The sequence below is a fragment of the Ranitomeya imitator genome, chromosome 10 (genome assembly GCF_032444005.1).
Source record: "Ranitomeya imitator isolate aRanImi1 chromosome 10, aRanImi1.pri, whole genome shotgun sequence".
NCBI classification, from domain to species: domain Eukaryota; kingdom Metazoa; phylum Chordata; class Amphibia; order Anura; family Dendrobatidae; genus Ranitomeya; species Ranitomeya imitator.
Genome location: NC_091291.1, coordinates 92,695,243 through 92,722,397, shown reverse-complemented (window position 1 = coordinate 92,722,397; position 27,155 = coordinate 92,695,243). Strand labels below are relative to the sequence as shown.

General features: G+C 35.8%; 28 non-coding genes across 28 annotated transcripts; all 28 read right to left on the bottom strand.

Moving 5' to 3' along the window:
* Positions 1 to 1,581: 1,581 nt before the first annotated feature.
* TRNAF-GAA (transfer RNA phenylalanine (anticodon GAA)) lies at positions 1,582 to 1,654 on the bottom strand. Its single transcript has one exon. It is a non-coding gene; the product is annotated as a tRNA-Phe (tRNA).
* Positions 1,655 to 2,553: 899 nt separating this feature from the next.
* On the bottom strand, positions 2,554 to 2,636 carry TRNAL-CAG (transfer RNA leucine (anticodon CAG)). Its single transcript has one exon. It is a non-coding gene; the product is annotated as a tRNA-Leu (tRNA).
* Positions 2,637 to 3,313: 677 nt separating this feature from the next.
* Positions 3,314 to 3,386, bottom strand: TRNAF-GAA (transfer RNA phenylalanine (anticodon GAA)). Its single transcript has one exon. It is a non-coding gene; the product is annotated as a tRNA-Phe (tRNA).
* An 899-nt stretch (positions 3,387 to 4,285) lies between these two features.
* TRNAL-CAG (transfer RNA leucine (anticodon CAG)) lies at positions 4,286 to 4,368 on the bottom strand. The gene has a single exon. It is a non-coding gene; the product is annotated as a tRNA-Leu (tRNA).
* Positions 4,369 to 5,044: 676 nt separating this feature from the next.
* On the bottom strand, positions 5,045 to 5,117 carry TRNAF-GAA (transfer RNA phenylalanine (anticodon GAA)). Its single transcript has one exon. It is a non-coding gene; the product is annotated as a tRNA-Phe (tRNA).
* An 898-nt stretch (positions 5,118 to 6,015) lies between these two features.
* Positions 6,016 to 6,098, bottom strand: TRNAL-CAG (transfer RNA leucine (anticodon CAG)). Its single transcript has one exon. It is a non-coding gene; the product is annotated as a tRNA-Leu (tRNA).
* A 676-nt stretch (positions 6,099 to 6,774) lies between these two features.
* Positions 6,775 to 6,847, bottom strand: TRNAF-GAA (transfer RNA phenylalanine (anticodon GAA)). Its single transcript has one exon. It is a non-coding gene; the product is annotated as a tRNA-Phe (tRNA).
* A 2,236-nt stretch (positions 6,848 to 9,083) lies between these two features.
* Positions 9,084 to 9,156, bottom strand: TRNAF-GAA (transfer RNA phenylalanine (anticodon GAA)). Its single transcript has one exon. It is a non-coding gene; the product is annotated as a tRNA-Phe (tRNA).
* Positions 9,157 to 10,055: 899 nt separating this feature from the next.
* TRNAL-CAG (transfer RNA leucine (anticodon CAG)) lies at positions 10,056 to 10,138 on the bottom strand. The gene has a single exon. It is a non-coding gene; the product is annotated as a tRNA-Leu (tRNA).
* A 677-nt stretch (positions 10,139 to 10,815) lies between these two features.
* On the bottom strand, positions 10,816 to 10,888 carry TRNAF-GAA (transfer RNA phenylalanine (anticodon GAA)). Its single transcript has one exon. It is a non-coding gene; the product is annotated as a tRNA-Phe (tRNA).
* An 899-nt stretch (positions 10,889 to 11,787) lies between these two features.
* Positions 11,788 to 11,870, bottom strand: TRNAL-CAG (transfer RNA leucine (anticodon CAG)). The gene has a single exon. It is a non-coding gene; the product is annotated as a tRNA-Leu (tRNA).
* Positions 11,871 to 12,547: 677 nt separating this feature from the next.
* Positions 12,548 to 12,620, bottom strand: TRNAF-GAA (transfer RNA phenylalanine (anticodon GAA)). Its single transcript has one exon. It is a non-coding gene; the product is annotated as a tRNA-Phe (tRNA).
* An 899-nt stretch (positions 12,621 to 13,519) lies between these two features.
* Positions 13,520 to 13,602, bottom strand: TRNAL-CAG (transfer RNA leucine (anticodon CAG)). Its single transcript has one exon. It is a non-coding gene; the product is annotated as a tRNA-Leu (tRNA).
* Positions 13,603 to 14,278: 676 nt separating this feature from the next.
* Positions 14,279 to 14,351, bottom strand: TRNAF-GAA (transfer RNA phenylalanine (anticodon GAA)). The gene has a single exon. It is a non-coding gene; the product is annotated as a tRNA-Phe (tRNA).
* An 898-nt stretch (positions 14,352 to 15,249) lies between these two features.
* Positions 15,250 to 15,332, bottom strand: TRNAL-CAG (transfer RNA leucine (anticodon CAG)). Its single transcript has one exon. It is a non-coding gene; the product is annotated as a tRNA-Leu (tRNA).
* Positions 15,333 to 16,007: 675 nt separating this feature from the next.
* Positions 16,008 to 16,080, bottom strand: TRNAF-GAA (transfer RNA phenylalanine (anticodon GAA)). The gene has a single exon. It is a non-coding gene; the product is annotated as a tRNA-Phe (tRNA).
* An 899-nt stretch (positions 16,081 to 16,979) lies between these two features.
* TRNAL-CAG (transfer RNA leucine (anticodon CAG)) lies at positions 16,980 to 17,062 on the bottom strand. Its single transcript has one exon. It is a non-coding gene; the product is annotated as a tRNA-Leu (tRNA).
* A 675-nt stretch (positions 17,063 to 17,737) lies between these two features.
* Positions 17,738 to 17,810, bottom strand: TRNAF-GAA (transfer RNA phenylalanine (anticodon GAA)). The gene has a single exon. It is a non-coding gene; the product is annotated as a tRNA-Phe (tRNA).
* Positions 17,811 to 18,709: 899 nt separating this feature from the next.
* Positions 18,710 to 18,792, bottom strand: TRNAL-CAG (transfer RNA leucine (anticodon CAG)). The gene has a single exon. It is a non-coding gene; the product is annotated as a tRNA-Leu (tRNA).
* A 676-nt stretch (positions 18,793 to 19,468) lies between these two features.
* Positions 19,469 to 19,541, bottom strand: TRNAF-GAA (transfer RNA phenylalanine (anticodon GAA)). The gene has a single exon. It is a non-coding gene; the product is annotated as a tRNA-Phe (tRNA).
* An 893-nt stretch (positions 19,542 to 20,434) lies between these two features.
* Positions 20,435 to 20,517, bottom strand: TRNAL-CAG (transfer RNA leucine (anticodon CAG)). The gene has a single exon. It is a non-coding gene; the product is annotated as a tRNA-Leu (tRNA).
* Positions 20,518 to 21,195: 678 nt separating this feature from the next.
* TRNAF-GAA (transfer RNA phenylalanine (anticodon GAA)) lies at positions 21,196 to 21,268 on the bottom strand. The gene has a single exon. It is a non-coding gene; the product is annotated as a tRNA-Phe (tRNA).
* An 899-nt stretch (positions 21,269 to 22,167) lies between these two features.
* TRNAL-CAG (transfer RNA leucine (anticodon CAG)) lies at positions 22,168 to 22,250 on the bottom strand. Its single transcript has one exon. It is a non-coding gene; the product is annotated as a tRNA-Leu (tRNA).
* A 677-nt stretch (positions 22,251 to 22,927) lies between these two features.
* TRNAF-GAA (transfer RNA phenylalanine (anticodon GAA)) lies at positions 22,928 to 23,000 on the bottom strand. Its single transcript has one exon. It is a non-coding gene; the product is annotated as a tRNA-Phe (tRNA).
* An 899-nt stretch (positions 23,001 to 23,899) lies between these two features.
* On the bottom strand, positions 23,900 to 23,982 carry TRNAL-CAG (transfer RNA leucine (anticodon CAG)). Its single transcript has one exon. It is a non-coding gene; the product is annotated as a tRNA-Leu (tRNA).
* Positions 23,983 to 24,660: 678 nt separating this feature from the next.
* On the bottom strand, positions 24,661 to 24,733 carry TRNAF-GAA (transfer RNA phenylalanine (anticodon GAA)). The gene has a single exon. It is a non-coding gene; the product is annotated as a tRNA-Phe (tRNA).
* Positions 24,734 to 25,629: 896 nt separating this feature from the next.
* On the bottom strand, positions 25,630 to 25,712 carry TRNAL-CAG (transfer RNA leucine (anticodon CAG)). Its single transcript has one exon. It is a non-coding gene; the product is annotated as a tRNA-Leu (tRNA).
* A 676-nt stretch (positions 25,713 to 26,388) lies between these two features.
* TRNAF-GAA (transfer RNA phenylalanine (anticodon GAA)) lies at positions 26,389 to 26,461 on the bottom strand. The gene has a single exon. It is a non-coding gene; the product is annotated as a tRNA-Phe (tRNA).
* Positions 26,462 to 27,155: the final 694 nt, after the last annotated feature.

Below are 27,155 nucleotides of genomic sequence, written 5' to 3'. Positions count from 1 at the left end.
CCTCCCCATTCACCGCCCATAGTATTTTTATGGTGCCAAGACAGCTAACATATGCACATAAAACCTATTTCACAATCCTAGAGTTCCGTTTATAGATGACAATTTCAGATTCACCCCAAAAACTCCCAGGTAGTCATAACTTTGGGATCAGGTTTTTTAAGGCCCATTGCTAAGTTTGGTTTGAGCCCCATCTAATCAATAACTGAAGGGAATCTGTATAGTTTCATGAAACGAAAAGGTGATGTCAGAAGTGGGATTTGAACCCACGCCTCCAAGAGAGACTGTGACCTAAACGCAGCGCCTTGGACCGCTCGGCCATCCTGACTTCTGGTGGATTTTGTACCTTAACTCTTTCCAAATTAGTCAGCAGAAATATGACCATCAATTGTCATTGAAAATTATTTTAAAATAATTAATATTACAGTTTTTATTTCTATACATTTGTTTAACCCTGCTGTTCTGTTCGGTCTGGGGAGACCTATTTTGAACTTTGGTATTTTTTGGGGTGTTCAAGATGCGGTTCTGAAACTTGTGGTTGATTGACTTAAATGAGGATGGGTCGGTCGGCCACGGGTTTCAGAGCCGCATCTTGAATATTTTAAAGAATATTGAAGTTCAAAGTCGGTCATTTTTGACCAACAGAACAGCAGGGTTAAACTATTAGTTATCAAGCCTATTTTGAGCTAAAAGGCCAAGCCCCATTTGTTAAAAAATATGACATGTATCACTTTATGCAGTAATAACTCTGGAATGCTTCTACATATCCCCGTAATTCTGAAAGTGTTTTTTGTGACACATTGTACTTTACATTAACTGTAAATTTAGGTCAATAAACTTTTAGTTTTTTTCTGTGAAAATATCTAAAGTTTGCTTAAAATTTTGAAATATTAGTCATTTTTGTTCTTTGACTGCTTATACCCTTAAACCAACTTGTCGCAACACACAAAAACATTAATAAATAGCATTTTTCATGTGTGTACTTTTTGTCAGCATTAATTTTCAATCCTCCTTTTATTTTGTTAGGATGTTAGAAATGTTAGATTTCTCACAAAATGCGGTGATGCATCATATTTCTTCAGAAACTACCATTTGGCCACACAGCAGGGCTTTGAAAATAAGAGCACCATTCGGGTTTTGGAATGCAGATTTTGCAAGAATAGTTTGCGGTAAAATTTTCAGAGTACCAAATGTACCAAAAACAGCAGAAACCCCCCCCAAAGTGACCCCATTTTAGAAATTACTTCTCACAATGAATCCATATACACCACAGCATTTCATAGTCAAACATACATGGCTGAAATCATTCAGCTAGTGTCTGATACATGATGCCTGTATCAGCTATCCGGTTCCCATTAAATCCTCTTACAGCTTAGTGAAATGGAAATAAACAAAATAGAGGAAAAATTAAAAAAAAATAATAATTTGCTCAAAAGGAAAAGCTCCCATTTCTCATCTTTTCAACATTTTATTTTCTGTAGATAGTTAAGATTTTTAGGCCTTTTTTTCATTTTCTTTCAGTCATCAGCCCATGTGCTTTGTTCATTTTCTCCTTAAAATGTAAACAGTGAAGAAAAATTATGTTGCCGAAACCCGGGATCGAACCAGGGACCTTTAGATCTTCAGTCTAACGCTCTCCCAACTGAGCTATTTCGGCCAAACACAAACAATTTTAGGAGTGTTTGACACTCGGCAAATGTCAAGCGAAACCCCTGAAAATGTATATTTTTATTTTTGCTTTGACTAGTTTTTGCAGCATGATTTCTATTTGAAACTCCTGCCATTTTGTTGTACATGTTTAATAACTTTCATTAACTCTTTGTGAATGAGTAGAAAAAAAATGCAATTTTGACAGATTTTTTTACATTTCCAATTTGACTCTATTCATCATGTTCATTCTAACCCTGTGTTTATGAGACAGGTGATGGTTGCACATAAAACACAATGTGCATGCATAATGTTACATCAAGTTTTATTTGATATTAGATGCAAATAATTGGAGCAAAAAAGGAGACAAAAATTTAGAGAAAATATTTTAATGATTGTTAACTTTCAATGTGAAAACGTTTGTCCCAAAATGTGCTGAAACTTAGATGTCAGTATCGCATGCGCATTTCAGACTTTTTAATCTATGATTACCTACTTTTTCAGCTTTTGTTTATTAAGTACTGTTATGGTCTATTGAGGAATGAGGTAAACAAATATGAAATTAGACTTACCTGCAATTCAGTTTATAGAAATCTCCCAGAACAGCCCCATAGGATGTGGAATCTCCGACCTAATAGGGAAAGAGAACACAAAGAGGTGAAATAATCCTCCCCATTCACCGCCCATAGTATTTTTATGGTGCCAAGACAGCTAACATATGTACATAAAACCTATTTCACAATCCTAGAGTTCCGTTTATAGATGACAATTTCAGATTCACCCCAAAAACTCCCAGGTAGTCATAACTTTGGGATCAGGTTTTTTAAGGCCCATTGCTAAGTTTGGTTTGAGCCCCATCTAATCAATAACTGAAGGGAATCTGTATAGTTTCATGAAACGAAAATGTGATGTCAGAAGTGGGATTTGAACCCACGCCTCCAAGAGAGACTGCGACCTGAACGCAGCGCCTTAGACCGCTCGGCCATCCTGACTTCTTGTGGATTTTGTACCTTAACCAACTTGTCGCAACACACAAAAACATTAATAAATAGCATTTTTCATGTGTGTACTTTTTGTCAGCATTAATTTTCAAACCTCCTTTTATTTTGTTAGGATGTTAGAAATGTTAGATTTCTCACAAAATGCGGTGATGCATCATATTTCTTCAGAAACTACCATTTGGCCACACAGCAGGGCTTTGAAAATAAGAGCACCATTCGGGTTCTGGAATGCAGATTTTGCAAGAATAGTTTGCGGTAAAATTTTCAGAGTACCAAACATACCAAAAACAGCAGAAACCCCCCCCAAAGTGACCCCATTTTAGAAATTACTTCTCACAATGAATCCATATACACCACAGCATTTCATAGTCAAACATACATGGCTGAAATCATTCAGCTAGTGTCTGTTACATGATGCCTGTATCAGCTATCCGGTTCCCATTAAATCCTCTTACAGCTTAGTGAAATGGAAATAAACAAAATAGAGGAAAAATTAAAAAGAATAATAATTTGCTCAAAAGGAAAAGCTCCCATTTCTCATCTTTTCAACATTTTATTTTCTGTAGATAGTTAAGATTTTTAGGCCTTTTTTCATTTTCTTTCAGTCATCAGCCCATGTGCTTTGTTCATTTTCTCCTTAAAATGTAAACAGTGAAGAAAAATTATGTTGCCGAAACCCGGGATCGAACCAGGGACCTTTAGATCTTCAGTCTAACGCTCTCCCAACTGAGCTATTTCGGCCAAACACAAACAACTTTAAGAGTGTTTGACACTCGGCAAATGTCAAGCGAAACCCCTGAAAATGTATATTTTTATTTTTGCTTTGACTAGTTTTTGCAGCATGATTTCTATTTGAAACTCCTGCCATTTTGTTGTACATGTTTAATAACTTTCATTAACTCTTTGTGAATGAGTAGAAAAAAAATGCAATTTTGACAGATTTTTTTACATTTCCAATTTGACTCTATTCATCATGTTCATTCTAACCCTGTGTTTATGAGACAGGTGATGGTTGCACATAAAACACAATGTGCATGCATAATGTTACATCAAGTTTTATTTGATATTAGATGCAAATAATTGGAGCAAAAAAGGAGACAAAAATTTAGAGAAAATATTTTAATGATTGTTAACTTTCAATGTGAAAACGTTTGTCCCAAAATGTGCTGAAACTTAGATGTCAGTATCGCATGCGCATTTCAGACTTTTTAATCTATGATTACCTACTTTTTCAGCTTTTGTTTATTAAGTACTGTTATGGTCTATTGAGGAATGAGGTAAACAAATATGAAATTAGACTTACCTGCAATTCAGTTTATAGAAATCTCCCAGAACAGCCCCATAGGATGTGGAATCTCCGACCTAATAGGGAAAGAGAACACAAAGAGGTGAAATAATCCTCCCCATTCACCGCCCATAGTATTTTTATGGTGCCAAGACAGCTAACATATGCACATAAAACCTATTTCACAATCCTAGAGTTCCGTTTATAGATGACAATTTCAGATTCACCCCAAAAACTCCCAGGTAGTCATAACTTTGGGATCATGTTTTTTAAGGCCCATTGCTAAGTTTGGTTTGAGCCCCATCTAATCAATAACTGAAGGGAATCTGTATAGTTTCATGAAACGAAAAGGTGATGTCAGAAGTGGGATTTGAACCCACGCCTCCAAGAGAGACTGCGACCTGAACGCAGCGCCTTAGACCGCTCGGCCATCCTGACTTCTTGTGGATTTTGTACCTTAACCAACTTGTCGCAACACACAAAAACATTAATAAATAGCATTTTTCATGTGTGTACTTTTTGTCAGCATTAATTTTCAAACCTCCTTTTATTTTGTTAGGATGTTAGAAATGTTAGATTTCTCACAAAATGCGGTGATGCATCATATTTCTTCAGAAACTACCATTTGGCCACACAGCAGGGCTTTGAAAATAAGAGCACCATTCGGGTTTTGGAATGCAGATTTTGCAAGAATAGTTTGCGGTAAAATTTTCAGAGTACCAAACATACCAAAAACAGCAGAAACCCCCCCAAAGTGACCCCATTTTAGAAATTACTTCTCACAATGAATCCATATACACCACAGCATTTCATAGTCAAACATACATGGCTGAAATCATTCAGCTAGTGTCTGATACATGATGCCTGTATCAGCTATCCGGTTCCCATTAAATCCTCTTACAGCTTAGTGAAATGGAAATAAACAAAATAGAGGAAAAATTAAAAAAAAAAATAATTTGCTCAAAAGGAAAAGCTCCCATTTCTCATCTTGTCAACATTTTATTTTCTGTAGATAGTTAAGATTTTTAGGCCTTTTTTCATTTTCTTTCAGTCATCAGCCCATGTGCTTTGTTCATTTTCTCCTTAAAATGTAAACAGTGAAGAAAAATTATGTTGCCGAAACCCGGGATCGAACCAGGGACCTTTAGATCTTCAGTCTAACGCTCTCCCAACTGAGCTATTTCGGCCAAACACAAACAACTTTAAGAGTGTTTGACACTCGGCAAATGTCAAGCGAAACCCCTGAAAATGTATATTTTTATTTTTGCTTTGACTAGTTTTTGCAGCATGATTTCTATTTGAAACTCCTGCCATTTTGTTGTACATGTTTAATAACTTTCATTAACTCTTTGTGAATGAGTAGAAAAAAATGCAATTTTGACAGATTTTTTTACATTTCCAATGTGACTCTATTCATCATGTTCATTCTAACCCTGTGTTTATGAGACAGGTGATGGTTGCACATAAAACACAATGTGCATGCATAATGTTACATCAAGTTTTATTTGATATTAGATGCAAATAATTGGAGCAAAAAAGGAGACAAAAATTTAGAGAAAATATTTTAATGATTGTTAACTTTCAATGTGAAAACGTTTGTCCCAAAATGTGCTGAAACTTAGATGTCAGTATCGCATGCGCATTTCAGACTTTTTAATCTATGATTACCTACTTTTTCAGCTTTTGTTTATTAAGTACTGTTATGGTCTATTGAGGAATGAGGTAAACAAATATGAAATTAGACTTACCTGCAATTCAGTTTATAGAAATCTCCCAGAACAGCCCCATAGGATGTGGAATCTCCGACCTAATAGGGAAAGAGAACACAAAGAGGTGAAATAATCCTCCCCATTCACCGCCCATAGTATTTTTATGGTGCCAAGACAGCTAACATATGCACATAAAACCTATTTCACAATCCTAGAGTTCCGTTTATAGATGACAATTTCAGATTCACCCCAAAAACTCCCAGGTAGTCATAACTTTGGGATCATGTTTTTTAAGGCCCATTGCTAAGTTTGGTTTGAGCCCCATCTAATCAATAACTGAAGGGAATCTGTATAGTTTCATGAAACGAAAAGGTGATGTCAGAAGTGGGATTTGAACCCACGCCTCCAAGAGAGACTGCGACCTGAACGCAGCGCCTTAGACCGCTCGGCCATCCTGACTTCTTGTGGATTTTGTACCTTAACCAACTTGTCGCAACACACAAAAACATTAATAAATAGCATTTTTCATGTGTGTACTTTTTGTCAGCATTAATTTTCAAACCTCCTTTTATTTTGTTAGGATGTTAGAAATGTTAGATTTCTCACAAAATGCGGTGATGCATCATATTTCTTCAGAAACTACCATTTGGCCACACAGCAGGGCTTTGAAAATAAGAGCACCATTCGGGTTTTGGAATGCAGATTTTGCAAGAATAGTTTGCGGTAAAATTTTCAGAGTACCAAACATACCAAAAACAGCAGAAACCCCCCCAAAGTGACCCCATTTTAGAAATTACTTCTCACAATGAATCCATATACACCACAGCATTTCATAGTCAAACATACATGGCTGAAATCATTCAGCTAGTGTCTGATACATGATGCCTGTATCAGCTATCCGGTTCCCATTAAATCCTCTTACAGCTTAGTGAAATGGAAATAAACAAAATAGAGGAAAAATTAAAAAAAAAAATAATTTGCTCAAAAGGAAAAGCTCCCATTTCTCATCTTGTCAACATTTTATTTTCTGTAGATAGTTAAGATTTTTAGGCCTTTTTTCATTTTCTTTCAGTCATCAGCCCATGTGCTTTGTTCATTTTCTCCTTAAAATGTAAACAGTGAAGAAAAATTATGTTGCCGAAACCCGGGATCGAACCAGGGACCTTTAGATCTTCAGTCTAACGCTCTCCCAACTGAGCTATTTCGGCCAAACACAAACAACTTTAAGAGTGTTTGACACTCGGCAAATGTCAAGCGAAACCCCTGAAAATGTATATTTTTATTTTTGCTTTGACTAGTTTTTGCAGCATGATTTCTATTTGAAACTCCTGCCATTTTGTTGTACATGTTTAATAACTTTCATTAACTCTTTGTGAATGAGTAGAAAAAAAATGCAATTTTGACAGATTTTTTTACATTTCCAATTTGACTCTATTCATCATGTTCATTCTAACCCTGTGTTTATGAGACAGGTGATGGTTGCACATAAAACACAATGTGCATGCATAATGTTACATCAAGTTTTATTTGATATTAGATGCAAATAATTGGAGCAAAAAAGGAGACAAAAATTTAGAGAAAATATTTTAATGATTGTTAACTTTCAATGTGAAAACGTTTGTCCCAAAATGTGCTGAAACTTAGATGTCAGTATCGCATGCGCATGTCAGACTTTTTAATCTATGATTACCTACTTTTTCAGCTTTTGTTTATTAAGTACTGTTATGGTCTATTGAGGAATGAGGTAAACAAATATGAAATTAGACTTACCTGCAATTCAGTTTATAGAAATCTCCCAGAACAGCCCCATAGGATGTGGAATCTCCGACCTAATAGGGAAAGAGAACACAAAGAGGTGAAATAATCCTCCCCATTCACCGCCCATAGTATTTTTATGGTGCCAAGACAGCTAACATATGCACATAAAACCTATTTCACAATCCTAGAGTTCCGTTTATAGATGACAATTTCAGATTCACCCCAAAAACTCCCAGGTAGTCATAACTTTGGGATCAGGTTTTTTAAGGCCCATTGCTAAGTTTGGTTTGAGCCCCATCTAATCAATAACTGAAGGGAATCTGTATAGTTTCATGAAACGAAAAGGTGATGTCAGAAGTGGGATTTGAACCCACGCCTCCAAGAGAGACTGTGACCTAAACGCAGCGCCTTGGACCGCTCGGCCATCCTGACTTCTGGTGGATTTTGTACCTTAACTCTTTCCAAATTAGTCAGCAGAAATATGACCATCAATTGTCATTGAAAATTATTTTAAAATAATTAATATTACAGTTTTTATTTCTATACATTTGTTTAACCCTGCTGTTCTGTTCGGTCTGGGGAGACCTATTTTGAACTTTGGTATTTTTTGGGGTGTTCAAGATGCGGTTCTGAAACTTGTGGTTGATTGACTTAAATGAGGATGGGTCGGTCGGCCACGGGTTTCAGAGCCGCATCTTGAATATTTTAAAGAATATTGAAGTTCAAAGTCGGTCATTTTTGACCAACAGAACAGCAGGGTTAAACTATTAGTTATCAAGCCTATTTTGAGCTAAAAGGCCAAGCCCCATTTGTTAAAAAATATGACATGTATCACTTTATGCAGTAATAACTCTGGAATGCTTCTACATATCCCCGTAATTCTGAAAGTGTTTTTTGTGACACATTGTACTTTACATTAACTGTAAATTTAGGTCAATAAACTTTTAGTTTTTTTCTGTGAAAATATCTAAAGTTTGCTTAAAATTTTGAAATATTAGTCATTTTTGTTCTTTGACTGCTTATACCCTTAAACCAACTTGTCGCAACACACAAAAACATTAATAAATAGCATTTTTCATGTGTGTACTTTTTGTCAGCATTAATTTTCAATCCTCCTTTTATTTTGTTAGGATGTTAGAAATGTTAGATTTCTCACAAAATGCGGTGATGCATCATATTTCTTCAGAAACTACCATTTGGCCACACAGCAGGGCTTTGAAAATAAGAGCACCATTCGGGTTTTGGAATGCAGATTTTGCAAGAATAGTTTGCGGTAAAATTTTCAGAGTACCAAATGTACCAAAAACAGCAGAAACCCCCCAAAGTGACCCCATTTTAGAAATTACTTCTCACAATGAATCCATATACACCACAGCATTTCATAGTCAAACATACATGGCTGAAATCATTCAGCTAGTGTCTGATACATGATGCCTGTATCAGCTATCCGGTTCCCATTAAATCCTCTTACAGCTTAGTGAAATGGAAATAAACAAAATAGAGGAAAAATTAAAAAAAAATAATAATTTGCTCAAAAGGAAAAGCTCCCATTTCTCATCTTTTCAACATTTTATTTTCTGTAGATAGTTAAGATTTTTAGGCCTTTTTTTCATTTTCTTTCAGTCATCAGCCCATGTGCTTTGTTCATTTTCTCCTTAAAATGTAAACAGTGAAGAAAAATTATGTTGCCGAAACCCGGGATCGAACCAGGGACCTTTAGATCTTCAGTCTAACGCTCTCCCAACTGAGCTATTTCGGCCAAACACAAACAATTTTAGGAGTGTTTGACACTCGGCAAATGTCAAGCGAAACCCCTGAAAATGTATATTTTTATTTTTGCTTTGACTAGTTTTTGCAGCATGATTTCTATTTGAAACTCCTGCCATTTTGTTGTACATGTTTAATAACTTTCATTAACTCTTTGTGAATGAGTAGAAAAAAAATGCAATTTTGACAGATTTTTTTACATTTCCAATTTGACTCTATTCATCATGTTCATTCTAACCCTGTGTTTATGAGACAGGTGATGGTTGCACATAAAACACAATGTGCATGCATAATGTTACATCAAGTTTTATTTGATATTAGATGCAAATAATTGGAGCAAAAAAGGAGACAAAAATTTAGAGAAAATATTTTAATGATTGTTAACTTTCAATGTGAAAACGTTTGTCCCAAAATGTGCTGAAACTTAGATGTCAGTATCGCATGCGCATTTCAGACTTTTTAATCTATGATTACCTACTTTTTCAGCTTTTGTTTATTAAGTACTGTTATGGTCTATTGAGGAATGAGGTAAACAAATATGAAATTAGACTTACCTGCAATTCAGTTTATAGAAATCTCCCAGAACAGCCCCATAGGATGTGGAATCTCCGACCTAATAGGGAAAGAGAACACAAAGAGGTGAAATAATCCTCCCCATTCACCGCCCATAGTATTTTTATGGTGCCAAGACAGCTAACATATGTACATAAAACCTATTTCACAATCCTAGAGTTCCGTTTATAGATGACAATTTCAGATTCACCCCAAAAACTCCCAGGTAGTCATAACTTTGGGATCAGGTTTTTTAAGGCCCATTGCTAAGTTTGGTTTGAGCCCCATCTAATCAATAACTGAAGGGAATCTGTATAGTTTCATGAAACGAAAAGGTGATGTCAGAAGTGGGATTTGAACCCACGCCTCCAAGAGAGACTGCGACCTGAACGCAGCGCCTTAGACCGCTCGGCCATCCTGACTTCTTGTGGATTTTGTACCTTAACCAACTTGTCGCAACACACAAAAACATTAATAAATAGCATTTTTCATGTGTGTACTTTTTGTCAGCATTAATTTTCAAACCTCCTTTTATTTTGTTAGGATGTTAGAAATGTTAGATTTCTCACAAAATGCGGTGATGCATCATATTTCTTCAGAAACTACCATTTGGCCACACAGCAGGGCTTTGAAAATAAGAGCACCATTCGGGTTCTGGAATGCAGATTTTGCAAGAATAGTTTGCGGTAAAATTTTCAGAGTACCAAACATACCAAAAACAGCAGAAACCCCCCCCAAAGTGACCCCATTTTAGAAATTACTTCTCACAATGAATCCATATACACCACAGCATTTCATAGTCAAACATACATGGCTGAAATCATTCAGCTAGTGTCTGTTACATGATGCCTGTATCAGCTATCCGGTTCCCATTAAATCCTCTTACAGCTTAGTGAAATGGAAATAAACAAAATAGAGGAAAAATTAAAAAGAATAATAATTTGCTCAAAAGGAAAAGCTCCCATTTCTCATCTTTTCAACATTTTATTTTCTGTAGATAGTTAAGATTTTTAGGCCTTTTTTCATTTTCTTTCAGTCATCAGCCCATGTGCTTTGTTCATTTTCTCCTTAAAATGTAAACAGTGAAGAAAAATTATGTTGCCGAAACCCGGGATCGAACCAGGGACCTTTAGATCTTCAGTCTAACGCTCTCCCAACTGAGCTATTTCGGCCAAACACAAACAACTTTAAGAGTGTTTGACACTCGGCAAATGTCAAGCGAAACCCCTGAAAATGTATATTTTTATTTTTGCTTTGACTAGTTTTTGCAGCATGATTTCTATTTGAAACTCCTGCCATTTTGTTGTACATGTTTAATAACTTTCATTAACTCTTTGTGAATGAGTAGAAAAAAAATGCAATTTTGACAGATTTTTTTACATTTCCAATTTGACTCTATTCATCATGTTCATTCTAACCCTGTGTTTATGAGACAGGTGATGGTTGCACATAAAACACAATGTGCATGCATAATGTTACATCAAGTTTTATTTGATATTAGATGCAAATAATTGGAGCAAAAAAGGAGACAAAAATTTAGAGAAAATATTTTAATGATTGTTAACTTTCAATGTGAAAACGTTTGTCCCAAAATGTGCTGAAACTTAGATGTCAGTATCGCATGCGCATTTCAGACTTTTTAATCTATGATTACCTACTTTTTCAGCTTTTGTTTATTAAGTACTGTTATGGTCTATTGAGGAATGAGGTAAACAAATATGAAATTAGACTTACCTGCAATTCAGTTTATAGAAATCTCCCAGAACAGCCCCATAGGATGTGGAATCTCCGACCTAATAGGGAAAGAGAACACAAAGAGGTGAAATAATCCTCCCCATTCACCGCCCATAGTATTTTTATGGTGCCAAGACAGCTAACATATGTACATAAAACCTATTTCACAATCCTAGAGTTCCGTTTATAGATGACAATTTCAGATTCACCCCAAAAACTCCCAGGTAGTCATAACTTTGGGATCAGGTTTTTTAAGGCCCATTGCTAAGTTTGGTTTGAGCCCCATCTAATCAATAACTGAAGGGAATCTGTATAGTTTCATGAAACGAAAAGGTGATGTCAGAAGTGGGATTTGAACCCACGCCTCCAAGAGAGACTGCGACCTGAACGCAGCGCCTTAGACCGCTCGGCCATCCTGACTTCTTGTGGATTTTGTACCTTAACCAACTTGTCGCAACACACAAAAACATTAATAAATAGCATTTTTCATGTGTGTACTTTTTGTCAGCATTAATTTTCAAACCTCCTTTTATTTTGTTAGGATGTTAGAAATGTTAGATTTCTCACAAAATGCGGTGATGCATCATATTTCTTCAGAAACTACCATTTGGCCACACAGCAGGGCTTTGAAAATAAGAGCACCATTCGGGTTCTGGAATGCAGATTTTGCAAGAATAGTTTGCGGTAAAATTTTCAGAGTACCAAACATACCAAAAACAGCAGAAACCCCCCCCAAAGTGACCCCATTTTAGAAATTACTTCTCACAATGAATCCATATACACCACAGCATTTCATAGTCAAACATACATGGCTGAAATCATTCAGCTAGTGTCTGTTACATGATGCCTGTATCAGCTATCCGGTTCCCATTAAATCCTCTTACAGCTTAGTGAAATGGAAATAAACAAAATAGAGGAAAAATTAAAAAGAATAATAATTTGCTCAAAAGGAAAAGCTCCCATTTCTCATCTTTTCAACATTTTATTTTCTGTAGATAGTTAAGATTTTTAGGCCTTTTTTCATTTTCTTTCAGTCATCAGCCCATGTGCTTTGTTCATTTTCTCCTTAAAATGTAAACAGTGAAGAAAAATTATGTTGCCGAAACCCGGGATCGAACCAGGGACCTTTAGATCTTCAGTCTAACGCTCTCCCAACTGAGCTATTTCGGCCAAACACAAACAACTTTAAGAGTGTTTGACACTCGGCAAATGTCAAGCGAAACCCCTGAAAATGTATATTTTTATTTTTGCTTTGACTAGTTTTTGCAGCATGATTTCTATTTGAAACTCCTGCCATTTTGTTGTACATGTTTAATAACTTTCATTAACTCTTTGTGAATGAGTAGAAAAAAAATGCAATTTTGACAGATTTTTTTACATTTCCAATTTGACTCTATTCATCATGTTCATTCTAACCCTGTGTTTATGAGACAGGTGATGGTTGCACATAAAACACAATGTGCATGCATAATGTTACATCAAGTTTTATTTGATATTAGATGCAAATAATTGGAGCAAAAAAGGAGACAAAAATTTAGAGAAAATATTTTAATGATTGTTAACTTTCAATGTGAAAACGTTTGTCCCAAAATGTGCTGAAACTTAGATGTCAGTATCGCATGCGCATTTCAGACTTTTTAATCTATGATTACCTACTTTTTCAGCTTTTGTTTATTAAGTACTGTTATGGTCTATTGAGGAATGAGGTAAACAAATATGAAATTAGACTTACCTGCAATTCAGTTTATAGAAATCTCCCAGAACAGCCCCATAGGATGTGGAATCTCTGACCTAATAGGGAAAGAGAACACAAAGAGGTGAAATAATCCTCCCCATTCACCGCCCATAGTATTTTTATGGTGCCAAGACAGCTAACATATGCACATAAAACCTATTTCACAATCCTAGAGTTCCGTTTATAGATGACAATTTCAGATTCACCCCAAAAACTCCCAGGTAGTCATAACTTTGGGATCATGTTTTTTAAGGCCCATTGCTAAGTTTGGTTTGAGCCCCATCTAATCAATAACTGAAGGGAATCTGTATAGTTTCATGAAACGAAAAGGTGATGTCAGAAGTGGGATTTGAACCCACGCCTCCAAGAGAGACTGCGACCTGAACGCAGCGCCTTAGACCGCTCGGCCATCCTGACTTCTTGTGGATTTTGTACCTTAACCAACTTGTCGCAACACACAAAAACATTAATAAATAGCATTTTTCATGTGTGTACTTTTTGTCAGCATTAATTTTCAAACCTCCTTTTATTTTGTTAGGATGTTAGAAATGTTAGATTTCTCACAAAATGCGGTGATGCATCATATTTCTTCAGAAACTACCATTTGGCCACACAGCAGGGCTTTGAAAATAAGAGCACCATTCGGGTTTTGGAATGCAGATTTTGCAAGAATAGTTTGCGGTAAAATTTTCAGAGTACCAAACATACCAAAAACAGCAGAAACCCCCCCAAAGTGACCCCATTTTAGAAATTACTTCTCACAATGAATCCATATACACCACAGCATTTCATAGTCAAACATACATGGCTGAAATCATTCAGCTAGTGTCTGATACATGATGCCTGTATCAGCTATCCGGTTCCCATTAAATCCTCTTACAGCTTAGTGAAATGGAAATAAACAAAATAGAGGAAAAATTAAAAAAAAAAATAATTTGCTCAAAAGGAAAAGCTCCCATTTCTCATCTTGTCAACATTTTATTTTCTGTAGATAGTTAAGATTTTTAGGCCTTTTTTCATTTTCTTTCAGTCATCAGCCCATGTGCTTTGTTCATTTTCTCCTTAAAATGTAAACAGTGAAGAAAAATTATGTTGCCGAAACCCGGGATCGAACCAGGGACCTTTAGATCTTCAGTCTAACGCTCTCCCAACTGAGCTATTTCGGCCAAACACAAACAACTTTAAGAGTGTTTGACACTCGGCAAATGTCAAGCGAAACCCCTGAAAATGTATATTTTTATTTTTGCTTTGACTAGTTTTTGCAGCATGATTTCTATTTGAAACTCCTGCCATTTTGTTGTACATGTTTAATAACTTTCATTAACTCTTTGTGAATGAGTAGAAAAAAATGCAATTTTGACAGATTTTTTTACATTTCCAATGTGACTCTATTCATCATGTTCATTCTAACCCTGTGTTTATGAGACAGGTGATGGTTGCACATAAAACACAATGTGCATGCATAATGTTACATCAAGTTTTATTTGATATTAGATGCAAATAATTGGAGCAAAAAAGGAGACAAAAATTTAGAGAAAATATTTTAATGATTGTTAACTTTCAATGTGAAAACGTTTGTCCCAAAATGTGCTGAAACTTAGATGTCAGTATCGCATGCGCATTTCAGACTTTTTAATCTATGATTACCTACTTTTTCAGCTTTTGTTTATTAAGTACTGTTATGGTCTATTGAGGAATGAGGTAAACAAATATGAAATTAGACTTACCTGCAATTCAGTTTATAGAAATCTCCCAGAACAGCCCCATAGGATGTGGAATCTCCGACCTAATAGGGAAAGAGAACACAAAGAGGTGAAATAATCCTCCCCATTCACCGCCCATAGTATTTTTATAGTGCCAAGACAGCTAACATATGCACATAAAGCCTATTTCACAATCCTAGAGTTCCGTTTATAGATGACAATTTCAGATTCACCCCAAAAACTCCCAGGTAGTCATAACTTTGGGATCAGGTTTTTTAAGGCCCATTGCTAAGTTTGGTTTGAGCCCCATCTAATCAATAACTGAAGGGAATCTGTATAGTTTCATGAAACGAAAAGGTGATGTCAGAAGTGGGATTTGAACCCACGCCTCCAAGAGAGACTGCGACCTGAACGCAGTGCCTTAGACCGCTCGGCCATCCTGACTTCTTGTGGATTTTGTACCTTAACCAACTTGTCGCAACACACAAAAACATTAATAAATAGCATTTTTCATGTGTGTACTTTTTGTCAGCATTAATTTTCAAACCTCCTTTTATTTTGTTAGGATGTTAGAAATGTTAGATTTCTCACAAAATGCGGTGATGCATCATATTTCTTCAGAAACTACCATTTGGCCACACAGCAGGGCTTTGAAAATAAGAGCACCATTCGGGTTTTGGAATGCAGATTTTGCAAGAATAGTTTGCGGTAAAATTTTCAGAGTACCAAACATACCAAAAACAGCAGAAACCCCCCAAAGTGACCCCATTTTAGAAATTACTTCTCACAATGAATCCATATACACCACAGCATTTCATAGTCAAACATACATGGCTGAAATCATTCAGCTAGTGTCTGATACATGATGCCTGTATCAGCTATCCGGTTCCCATTAAATCCTCTTACAGCTTAGTGAAATGGAAATAAACAAAATAGAGGAAAAATTAAAAAAAATAATAATTTGCTCAAAAGGAAAAGCTCCCATTTCTCATCTTTTCAACATTTTATTTTCTGTAGATAGTTAAGATTTTTAGGCCTTTTTTCATTTTCTTTCAGTCATCAGCCCATGTGCTTTGTTCATTTTCTCCTTAAAATGTAAACAGTGAAGAAAAATTATGTTGCCGAAACCCGGGATCGAACTAGGGACCTTTAGATCTTCAGTCTAACGCTCTCCCAACTGAGCTATTTCGGCCAAACACAAACAACTTTAAGAGTGTTTGACACTCGGCAAATGTCAAGCGAAACCCCTGAAAATGTATATTTTTATTTTTGCTTTGACTAGTTTTTGCAGCATGATTTCTATTTGAAACTCCTGCCATTTTGTTGTACATGTTTAATAACTTTCATTAACTCTTTGTGAATGAGTAGAAAAAAAATGCAATTTTGACAGATTTTTTTACATTTCCAATGTGACTCTATTCATCATGTTCATTCTAACCCTGTGTTTATGAGACAGGTGATGGTTGCACATAAAACACAATGTGCATGCATAATGTTACATCAAGTTTTATTTGATATTAGATGCAAATAATTGGAGCAAAAAAGGAGACAAAAATTTAGAGAAAATATTTTAATGATTGTTAACTTTCAATGTGAAAACGTTTGTCCCAAAATGTGCTGAAACTTAGATGTCAGTATCGCATGCGCATTTCAGACTTTTTAATCTATGATTACCTACTTTTTCAGCTTTTGTTTATTAAGTACTGTTATGGTCTATTGAGGAATGAGGTAAACAAATATGAAATTAGACTTACCTGCAATTCAGTATATAGAAATCTCCCAGAACAGCCCCATAGGATGTGGAATCTCCGACCTAATAGGGAAAGAGAACACAAAGAGGTGAAATAATCCTCCCCATTCACCGCCCATAGTATTTTTATGGTGCCAAGACAGCTAACATATGCACATAAAACCTATTTCACAATCCTAGAGTTCCGTTTATAGATGACAATTTCAGATTCACCCCAAAAACTCCCAGGTAGTCATAACTTTGGGATCAGGTTTTTTAAGGCCCATTGCTAAGTTTGGTTTGAGCCCCATCTAATCAATAACTGAAGGGAATCTGTATAGTTTCATGAAACGAAAAGGTGATGTCAGAAGTGGGATTTGAACCCACGCCTCCAAGAGAGACTGCGACCTGAACGCAGTGCCTTAGACCGCTCGGCCATCCTGACTTCTTGTGGATTTTGTACCTTAACCAACTTGTCGCAACACACAAAAACATTAATAAATAGCATTTTTCATGTGTGTACTTTTTGTCAGCATTAATTTTCAAACCTCCTTTTATTTTGTTACTATGTTAGAAATGTTAGATTTCTCACAAAATGCGGTGATGCATCATATTTCTTCAGAAACTACCATTTGGCCACACAGCAGGGCTTTGAAAATAAGAGCACCATTCGGGTTTTGGAATGCAGATTTTGCAAGAATAGTTTGCGGTAAAATTTTCAGAGTACCAAACATACCAAAAACAGCAGAAACCCCCCAAAGTGACCCCATTTTAGAAATTACTTCTCACAATGAATCCATATACACCACAGCATTTCATAGTCAAACATACATGGCTGAAATCATTCAGCTAGTGTCTGATACATGATGCCTGTATCAGCTATCCGGTTCCCATTAAATCCTCTTACAGCTTAGTGAAATGGAAATAAACAAAATAGAGGAAAAATTAAAAAAAATAATAATTTGCTCAAAAGGAAAAGCTCCCATTTCTCATCTTGTCAACATTTTATTTTCTGTAGATAGTTAAGATTTTTAGGCCTTTTTTCATTTTCTTTCAGTCATCAGCCCATGTGCTTTGTTCATTTTCTCCTTAAAATGTAAACAGTGAAGAAAAATTATGTTGCCGAAACCCGGGATCGAACCAGGGACCTTTAGATCTTCAGTCTAACGCTCTCCCAACTGACCTATTTCGGCCAAACACAAACAACTTTAAGAGTGTTTGACACTCGGCAAATGTCAAGCGAAACCCCTGAAAATGTATATTTTTATTTTTGCTTTGACTAGTTTTTGCAGCATGATTTCTATTTGAAACTCCTGCCATTTTGTTGTACATGTTTAATAACTTTCATTAACTCTTTGTGAATGAGTAGAAAAAAAATGCAATTTTGACAGATTTTTTTACATTTCCAATTTGACTCTATTCATCATGTTCATTCTAACCCTGTGTTTATGAGACAGGTGATGGTTGCACATAAAACACAATGTGCATGCATAATGTTACATCAAGTTTTATTTGATATTAGATGCAAATAATTGGAGCAAAAAAGGAGACAAAAATTTAGAGAAAATATTTTAATGATTGTTAACTTTCAATGTGAAAACGTTTGTCCCAAAATGTGCTGAAACTTAGATGTCAGTATCGCATGCGCATTTCAGACTTTTTAATCTATGATTACCTACTTTTTCAGCTTTTGTTTATTAAGTACTGTTATGGTCTATTGAGGAATGAGGTAAACAAATATGAAATTAGACTTACCTGCAATTCAGTTTATAGAAATCTCCCAGAACAGCCCCATAGGATGTGGAATCTCCGACCTAATAGGGAAAGAGAACACAAAGAGGTGAAATAATCCTCCCCATTCACCGCCCATAGTATTTTTATGGTGCCAAGACAGCTAACATATGCACATAAAACCTATTTCACAATCCTAGAGTTCCGTTTATAGATGACAATTTCAGATTCACCCCAAAAACTCCCAGGTAGTCATAACTTTGGGATCAGGTTTTTTAAGGCCCATTGCTAAGTTTGGTTTGAGCCCCATCTAATCAATAACTGAAGGGAATCTGTATAGTTTCATGAAACGAAAAGGTGATGTCAGAAGTGGGATTTGAACCCACGCCTCCAAGAGAGACTGCGACCTGAACGCAGCGCCTTAGACCGCTCGGCCATCCTGACTTCTTGTGGATTTTGTACCTTAACCAACTTGTCGCAACACACAAAAACATTAATAAATAGCATTTTTCATGTGTGTACTTTTTGTCAGCATTAATTTTCAAACCTCCTTTTATTTTGTTAGGATGTTAGAAATGTTAGATTTCTCACAAAATGCGGTGATGCATCATATTTCTTCAGAAACTACCATTTGGCCACACAGCAGGGCTTTGAAAATAAGAGCACCATTCGGGTTTTGGAATGCAGATTTTGCAAGAATAGTTTGCGGTAAAATTTTCAGAGTACCAAACATACCAAAAACAGCAGAAACCCCCCCAAAGTGACCCCATTTTAGAAATTACTTCTCACAATGAATCCATATACACCACAGCATTTCATAGTCAAACATACATGGCTGAAATCATTCAGCTAGTGTCTGATACATGATGCCTGTATCAGCTATCCGGTTCCCATTAAATCCTCTTACAGCTTAGTGAAATGGAAATAAACAAAATAGAGGAAAAATTAAAAAAAATAATAATTTGCTCAAAAGGAAAAGCTCCCATTTCTCATCTTGTCAACATTTTATTTTCTGTAGATAGTTAAGATTTTTAGGCCTTTTTTCATTTTCTTTCAGTCATCAGCCCATGTGCTTTGTTCATTTTCTCCTTAAAATGTAAACAGTGAAGAAAAATTATGTTGCCGAAACCCGGGATCGAACCAGGGACCTTTAGATCTTCAGTCTAACGCTCTCCCAACTGAGCTATTTCGGCCAAACACAAACAACTTTAAGAGTGTTTGACACTCGGCAAATGTCAAGCGAAACCCCTGAAAATGTATATTTTTATTTTTGCTTTGACTAGTTTTTGCAGCATGATTTCTATTTGAAACTCCTGCCATTTTGTTGTACATGTTTAATAACTTTCATTAACTCTTTGTGAATGAGTAGAAAAAAAATGCAATTTTGACAGATTTTTTTACATTTCCAATGTGACTCTATTCATCATGTTCATTCTAACCCTGTGTTTATGGTGATGGTTGCACATAAAACACAATGTGCATGCATAATGTTACATCAAGTTTTATTTGATATTAGATGCAAATAATTGGAGCAAAAAAGGAGACAAAAATTTAGAGAAAATATTTTAATGATTGTTAACTTTCAATGTGAAAACGTTTGTCCCAAAATGTGCTGAAACTTAGATGTCAGTATCGCATGCGCATTTCAGACTTTTTAATCTATGATTACCTACTTTTTCAGCTTTTGTTTATTAAGTACTGTTATGGTCTATTGAGGAATGAGGTAAGCAAATATGAAATTAGACTTACCTGCAATTCAGTTTATAGAAATCTCCCAGAACAGCCCCATAGGATGTGGAATCTCCGACCTAATAGGGAAAGAGAACACAAAGAGGTGAAATAATCCTCCCCATTCACCGCCCATAGTATTTTTATGGTGCCAAGACAGCTAACATATGCACATAAAACCTATTTCACAATCCTAGAGTTCCGTTTATAGATGACAATTTCAGATTCACCCCAAAAACTCCCAGGTAGTCATAACTTTGGGATCAGGTTTTTTAAGGCCCATTGCTAAGTTTGGTTTGAGCCCCATCTAATCAATAACTGAAGGGAATCTGTATAGTTTCATGAAACGAAAAGGTGATGTCAGAAGTGGGATTTGAACCCACGCCTCCAAGAGAGACTGCGACCTGAACGCAGCGCCTTAGACCGCTCGGCCATCCTGACTTCTTGTGGATTTTGTACCTTAACCAACTTGTCGCAACACACAAAAACATTAATAAATAGCATTTTTCATGTGTGTACTTTTTGTCAGCATTAATTTTCAAACCTCCTTTTATTTTGTTAGGATGTTAGAAATGTTAGATTTCTCACAAAATGCGGTGATGCATCATATTTCTTCAGAAACTACCATTTGGCCACACAGCAGGGCTTTGAAAATAAGAGCACCATTCGGGTTTTGGAATGCAGATTTTGCAAGAATAGTTTGCGGTAAAATTTTCAGAGTACCAAACATACCAAAAACAGCAGAAACCCCCCCCCAAAGTGACCCCATTTTAGAAATTACTTCTCACAATGAATCCATATACACCACAGCATTTCATAGTCAAACATACATGGCTGAAATCATTCAGCTAGTGTCTGATACATGATGCCTGTATCAGCTATCCGGTTCCCATTAAATCCTCTTACAGCTTAGTGAAATGGAAATAAACAAAATAGAGGAAAAATTAAAAAGAATAATAATTTGCTCAAAAGGAAAAGCTCCCATTTCTCATGTGTTCAACATTTTATTTTCTGTAGATAGTTAAGATTTTTAGGCCTTTTTTCATTTTCTTTCAGTCATCAGCCCATGTGCTTTGTTCATTTTCTCCTTAAAATGTAAACAGTGAAGAAAAATTATGTTGCCGAAACCCGGGATCGAACCAGGGACCTTTAGATCTTCAGTCTAACGCTCTCCCAACTGAGCTATTTCGGCCAAACACAAACAACTTTAAGAGTGTTTGACACTCGGCAAATGTCAAGCGAAACCCCTGAAAATGTATATTTTTATTTTTGCTTTGACTAGTTTTTGCAGCATGATTTCTATTTGAAACTCCTGCCATTTTGTTGTACATGTTTAATAACTTTCATTAACTCTTTGTGAATGAGTAGAAAAAAAATGCAATTTTGACAGATTTTTTTACATTTCCAATTTGACTCTATTCATCATGTTCATTCTAACCCTGTGTTTATGAGACAGGTGATGGTTGCACAGAAAACACAATGTGCATGCATAATGTTACATCAAGTTTTATTTGATATTAGATGCAAATAATTGGAGCAAAAAAGGAGACAAAAATTTAGAGAAAATATTTTAATGATTGTTAACTTTCAATGTGAAAACGTTTGTCCCAAAATGTGCTGAAACTTAGATGTCAGTATCGCATGCGCATTTCAGACTTTTTAATCTATGATTACCTACTTTTTCAGCTTTTGTTTATTAAGTACTGTTATGGTCTATTGAGGAATGAGGTAAACAAATATGAAATTAGACTTACCTGCAATTCAGTTTATAGAAATCTCCCAGAACAGCCCCATAGGATGTGGAATCTCCGACCTAATAGGGAAAGAGAACACAAAGAGGTGAAATAATCCTCCCCATTCACCGCCCATAGTATTTTTATGGTGCCAAGACAGCTAACATATGCACATAAAACCTATTTCACAATCCTAGAGTTCCGTTTATAGATGACAATTTCAGATTCACCCCAAAAACTCCCAGGTAGTCATAACTTTGGGATCAGGTTTTTTAAGGCCCATTGCTAAGTTTGGTTTGAGCCCCATCTAATCAATAACTGAAGGGAATCTGTATAGTTTCATGAAACGAAAAGGTGATGTCAGAAGTGGGATTTGAACCCACGCCTCCAAGAGAGACTGCGACCTGAACGCAGCGCCTTAGACCGCTCGGCCATCCTGACTTCTTGTGGATTTTGTACCTTAACCAACTTGTCGCAACACACAAAAACATTAATAAATAGCATTTTTCATGTGTGTACTTTTTGTCAGCATTAATTTTCAAACCTCCTTTTATTTTGTTAGGATGTTAGAAATGTTAGATTTCTCACAAAATGCGGTGATGCATCATATTTCTTCAGAAACTACCATTTGGCCACACAGCAGGGCTTTGAAAATAAGAGCACCATTCGGGTTCTGGAATGCAGATTTTGCAAGAATAGTTTGCGGTAAAATTTTCAGAGTACCAAACATACCAAAAACAGCAGAAACCCCCCCCAAAGTGACCCCATTTTAGAAATTACTTCTCACAATGAATCCATATACACCACAGCATTTCATAGTCAAACATACATGGCTGAAATCATTCAGCTAGTGTCTGATACATGATGCCTGTATCAGCTATCCGGTTCCCATTAAATCCTCTTACAGCTTAGTGAAATGGAAATAAACAAAATAGAGGAAAAATTAAAAAGAATAATAATTTGCTCAAAAGGAAAAGCTCCCATTTCTCATCTTTTCAACATTTTATTTTCTGTAGATAGTTAAGATTTTTAGGCCTTTTTTCATTTTCTTTCAGTCATCAGCCCATGTGCTTTGTTCATTTTCTCCTTAAAATGTAAACAGTGAAGAAAAATTATGTTGCCGAAACCCGGGATCGAACCAGGGACCTTTAGATCTTCAGTCTAACGCTCTCCCAACTGAGCTATTTCGGCCAAACACAAACAACTTTAAGAGTGTTTGACACTCGGCAAATGTCAAGCGAAACCCCTGAAAATGTATATTTTTATTTTTGCTTTGACTAGTTTTTGCAGCATGATTTCTATTTGAAACTCCTGCCATTTTGTTGTACATGTTTAATAACTTTCATTAACTCTTTGTGAATGAGTAGAAAAAAAATGCAATTTTGACAGATTTTTTTACATTTCCAATTTGACTCTATTCATCATGTTCATTCTAACCCTGTGTTTATGAGACAGGTGATGGTTGCACATAAAACACAATGTGCATGCATAATGTTACATCAAGTTTTATTTGATATTAGATGCAAATAATTGGAGCAAAAAAGGAGACAAAAATTTAGAGAAAATATTTTAATGATTGTTAACTTTCAATGTGAAAACGTTTGTCCCAAAATGTGCTGAAACTTAGATGTCAGTATCGCATGCGCATTTCAGACTTTTTAATCTATGATTACCTACTTTTTCAGCTTTTGTTTATTAAGTACTGTTATGGTCTATTGAGGAATGAGGTAAACAAATATGAAATTAGACTTACCTGCAATTCAGTTTATAGAAATCTCCCAGAACAGCCCCATAGGATGTGGAATCTCCGACCTAATAGGGAAAGAGAACACAAAGAGGTGAAATAATCCTCCCCATTCACCGCCCATAGTATTTTTATGGTGCCAAGACAGCTAACATATGCACATAAAACCTATTTCACAATCCTAGAGTTCCGTTTATAGATGACAATTTCAGATTCACCCCAAAAACTCCCAGGTAGTCATAACTTTGGGATCAGGTTTTTTAAGGCCCATTGCTAAGTTTGGTTTGAGCCCCATCTAATCAATAACTGAAGGGAATCTGTATAGTTTCATGAAACGAAAAGGTGATGTCAGAAGTGGGATTTGAACCCACGCCTCCAAGAGAGACTGCGACCTGAACGCAGCGCCTTAGACCGCTCGGCCATCCTGACTTCTTGTGGATTTTGTACCTTAACCAACTTGTCGCAACACACAAAAACATTAATAAATAGCATTTTTCATGTGTGTACTTTTTGTCAGCATTAATTTTCAAACCTCCTTTTATTTTGCTAGGATGTTAGAAATGTTAGATTTCTCACAAAATGCGGTGATGCATCATATTTCTTCAGAAACTACCATTTGGCCACACAGCAGGGCTTTGAAAATAAGAGCACCATTCGGGTTTTGGAATGCAGATTTTGCAAGAATAGTTTGCGGTAAAATTTTCAGAGTACCAAACATACCAAAAACAGCAGAAACCCCCCCCCAAAGTGACCCCATTTTAGAAATTACTTCTCACAATGAATCCATATACACCACAGCATTTCATAGTCAAACATACATGGCTGAAATCATTCAGCTAGTGTCTGATACATGATGCCTGTATCAGCTATCCGGTTCCCATTAAATCCTCTTACAGCTTAGTGAAATGGAAATAAACAAAATAGAGGAAAAATTAAAAAAAATAATAATTTGCTCAAAAGGAAAAGCTCCCATTTCTCATCTTGTCAACATTTTATTTTCTGTAGATAGTTAAGATTTTTAGGCCTTTTTTCATTTTCTTTCAGTCATCAGCCCATGTGCTTTGTTCATTTTCTCCTTAAAATGTAAACAGTGAAGAAAAATTATGTTGCCGAAACCCGGGATCGAACCAGGGACCTTTAGATCTTCAGTCTAACGCTCTCCCAACTGAGCTATTTCGGCCAAACACAAAAAACTTTAGGAGTGTTTGACACTCGGCAAATGTCAAGCGAAACCCCTGAAAATGTATATTTTTATTTTTGCTTTGACTAGTTTTTGCAGCATGATTTCTATTTGAAACTCCTGCCATTTTGTTGTACATGTTTAATAACTTTCATTAACTCTTTGTGAATGAGTAGAAAAATGCAATTTTGACAGATTTTTTTACATTTCCAATTTGACTCTATTCATCATGTTCATTCTAACCCTGTGTTTATGAGACAGGTGATGGTTGCACATAAAACACAATGTGCATGAATAATGTTACATCAAGTTTTATTTGATATTAGATGCAAATAATTGGAGCAAAAAAGGAGACAAAACTTTAGAGAAAATATTTTAATGATTGTTAACTTTCAATGTGAAAACGTTTGTCCCAAAATGTGCTGAAACTTAGATGTCAGTATCGCATGCGCATTTCAGACTTTTTAATCTATGATTACCTACTTTTTCAGCTTTTGTTTATTAAGTACTGTTATGGTCTATTGAGGAATGAGGTAAACAAATATGAAATTAGACTTACCTGCAATTCAGTTTATAGAAATCTCCCAGAACAGCCCCATAGGATGTGGAATCTCCGACCTAATAGGGAAAGAGAACACAAAGAGGTGAAATAATCCTCCCCATTCACCGCCCATAGTATTTTTATGGTGCCAAGACAGCTAACATATGCACATAAAACCTATTTCACAATCCTAGAGTTCCGTTTATAGATGACAATTTCAGATTCACCCCAAAAACTCCCAGGTAGTCATAACTTTGGGATCAGGTTTTTTAAGGCCCATTGCTAAGTTTGGTTTGAGCCCCATCTAATCAATAACTGAAGGGAATCTGTATAGTTTCATGAAACGAAAAGGTGATGTCAGAAGTGGGATTTGAACCCACGCCTCCAAGAGAGACTGCGAACTGAACGCAGCGCCTTAGACCGCTCGGCCATCCTGACTTCTTGTGGATTTTGTACCTTAACCAACTTGTCGCAACACACAAAAACATTAATAAATAGCATTTTTCATGTGTGTACTTTTTGTCAGCATTAATTTTCAAACCTCCTTTTATTTTGTTAGGATGTTAGAAATGTTAGATTTCTCACAAAATGCGGTGATGCATCATATTTCTTCAGAAACTACCATTTGGCCACACAGCAGGGTTTTGAAAATAAGAGCACTATTCGGGTTTTGGAATGCAGATTTTGCAAGAATAGTTTGCGGTAAAATTTTCAGATTACCAAACGTACCAAAACAGCAGAAACCCCCCCCAAACTGACCCCATTTTAGAAATTACTTCTCACAATGAATTCATATACACCACAGCATTTCATAGTCAAACATACATGGCTGAAATCATTCAGCTAGTGTCTGATACATGATGCCTGTATCAGCTATGCGGTTCCCATTAAATCCTCTTACAGCTTAGTGAAATGGAAATAAACAAAATAGAGGAAAAATTAAAAAAAATAATAATTTGCTCAAAAGGAAAAGCTCCCATTTCTCATCTTTTCAACATTTTATTTTCTGTAGATAGTTAAGATTTTTAGGCCTTTTTTCATTTTCTTTAAGTCATCAGCCCATGTGCTTTGTTCTTTTTCTCTTTAAAATGTAAACAGTGAAGAAAAATTATGTTGCCGAAACCCGGGATCGAACCAGGGACCTTTAGATCTTCAGTCTAACGCTCTCCCAACTGAGCTATTTCGGCCAAACACAAACAACTTTAAGAGTGTTTGACACTCGGCAAATGTCAAGCGAAACCCCTGAAAATGTATATTTTTATTTTTGCTTTGACTAGTTTTTGCAGCATGATTTCTATTTGAAACTCCTGCCATTTTGTTGTACATGTTTAATAACTTTCATTAACTCTTTGTGAATGAGTAGAAAAATGCAATTTTGACAGATTTTTTTACATTTCCAATTTGACTCTATTCATCATGTTCATTCTAACCCTGTGTTTATGAGACAGGTGATGGTTGCACATAAAACACAATGTGCATGAATAATGTTACATCAAGTTTTATTTGATATTAGATGCAAATAATTGGAGCAAAAAAGGAGACAAAACTTTAGAGAAAATATTTTAATGATTGTTAACTTTCAATGTGAAAACGTTTGTCCCAAAATGTGCTGAAACTTAGATGTCAGTATCGCATGCGCATTTCAGACTTTTTAATCTATGATTACCTACTTTTTCAGCTTTTGTTTATTAAGTACTGTTATGGTCTATTGAGGAATGAGGTAAACAAATATGAAATTAGACTTACCTGCAATTCAGTTTATAGAAATCTCCCAGAACAGCCCCATAGGATGTGGAATCTCCGACCTAATAGGGAAAGAGAACACAAAGAGGTGAAATAATCCTCCCCATTCACCGCCCATAGTATTTTTACGGTGCCAAG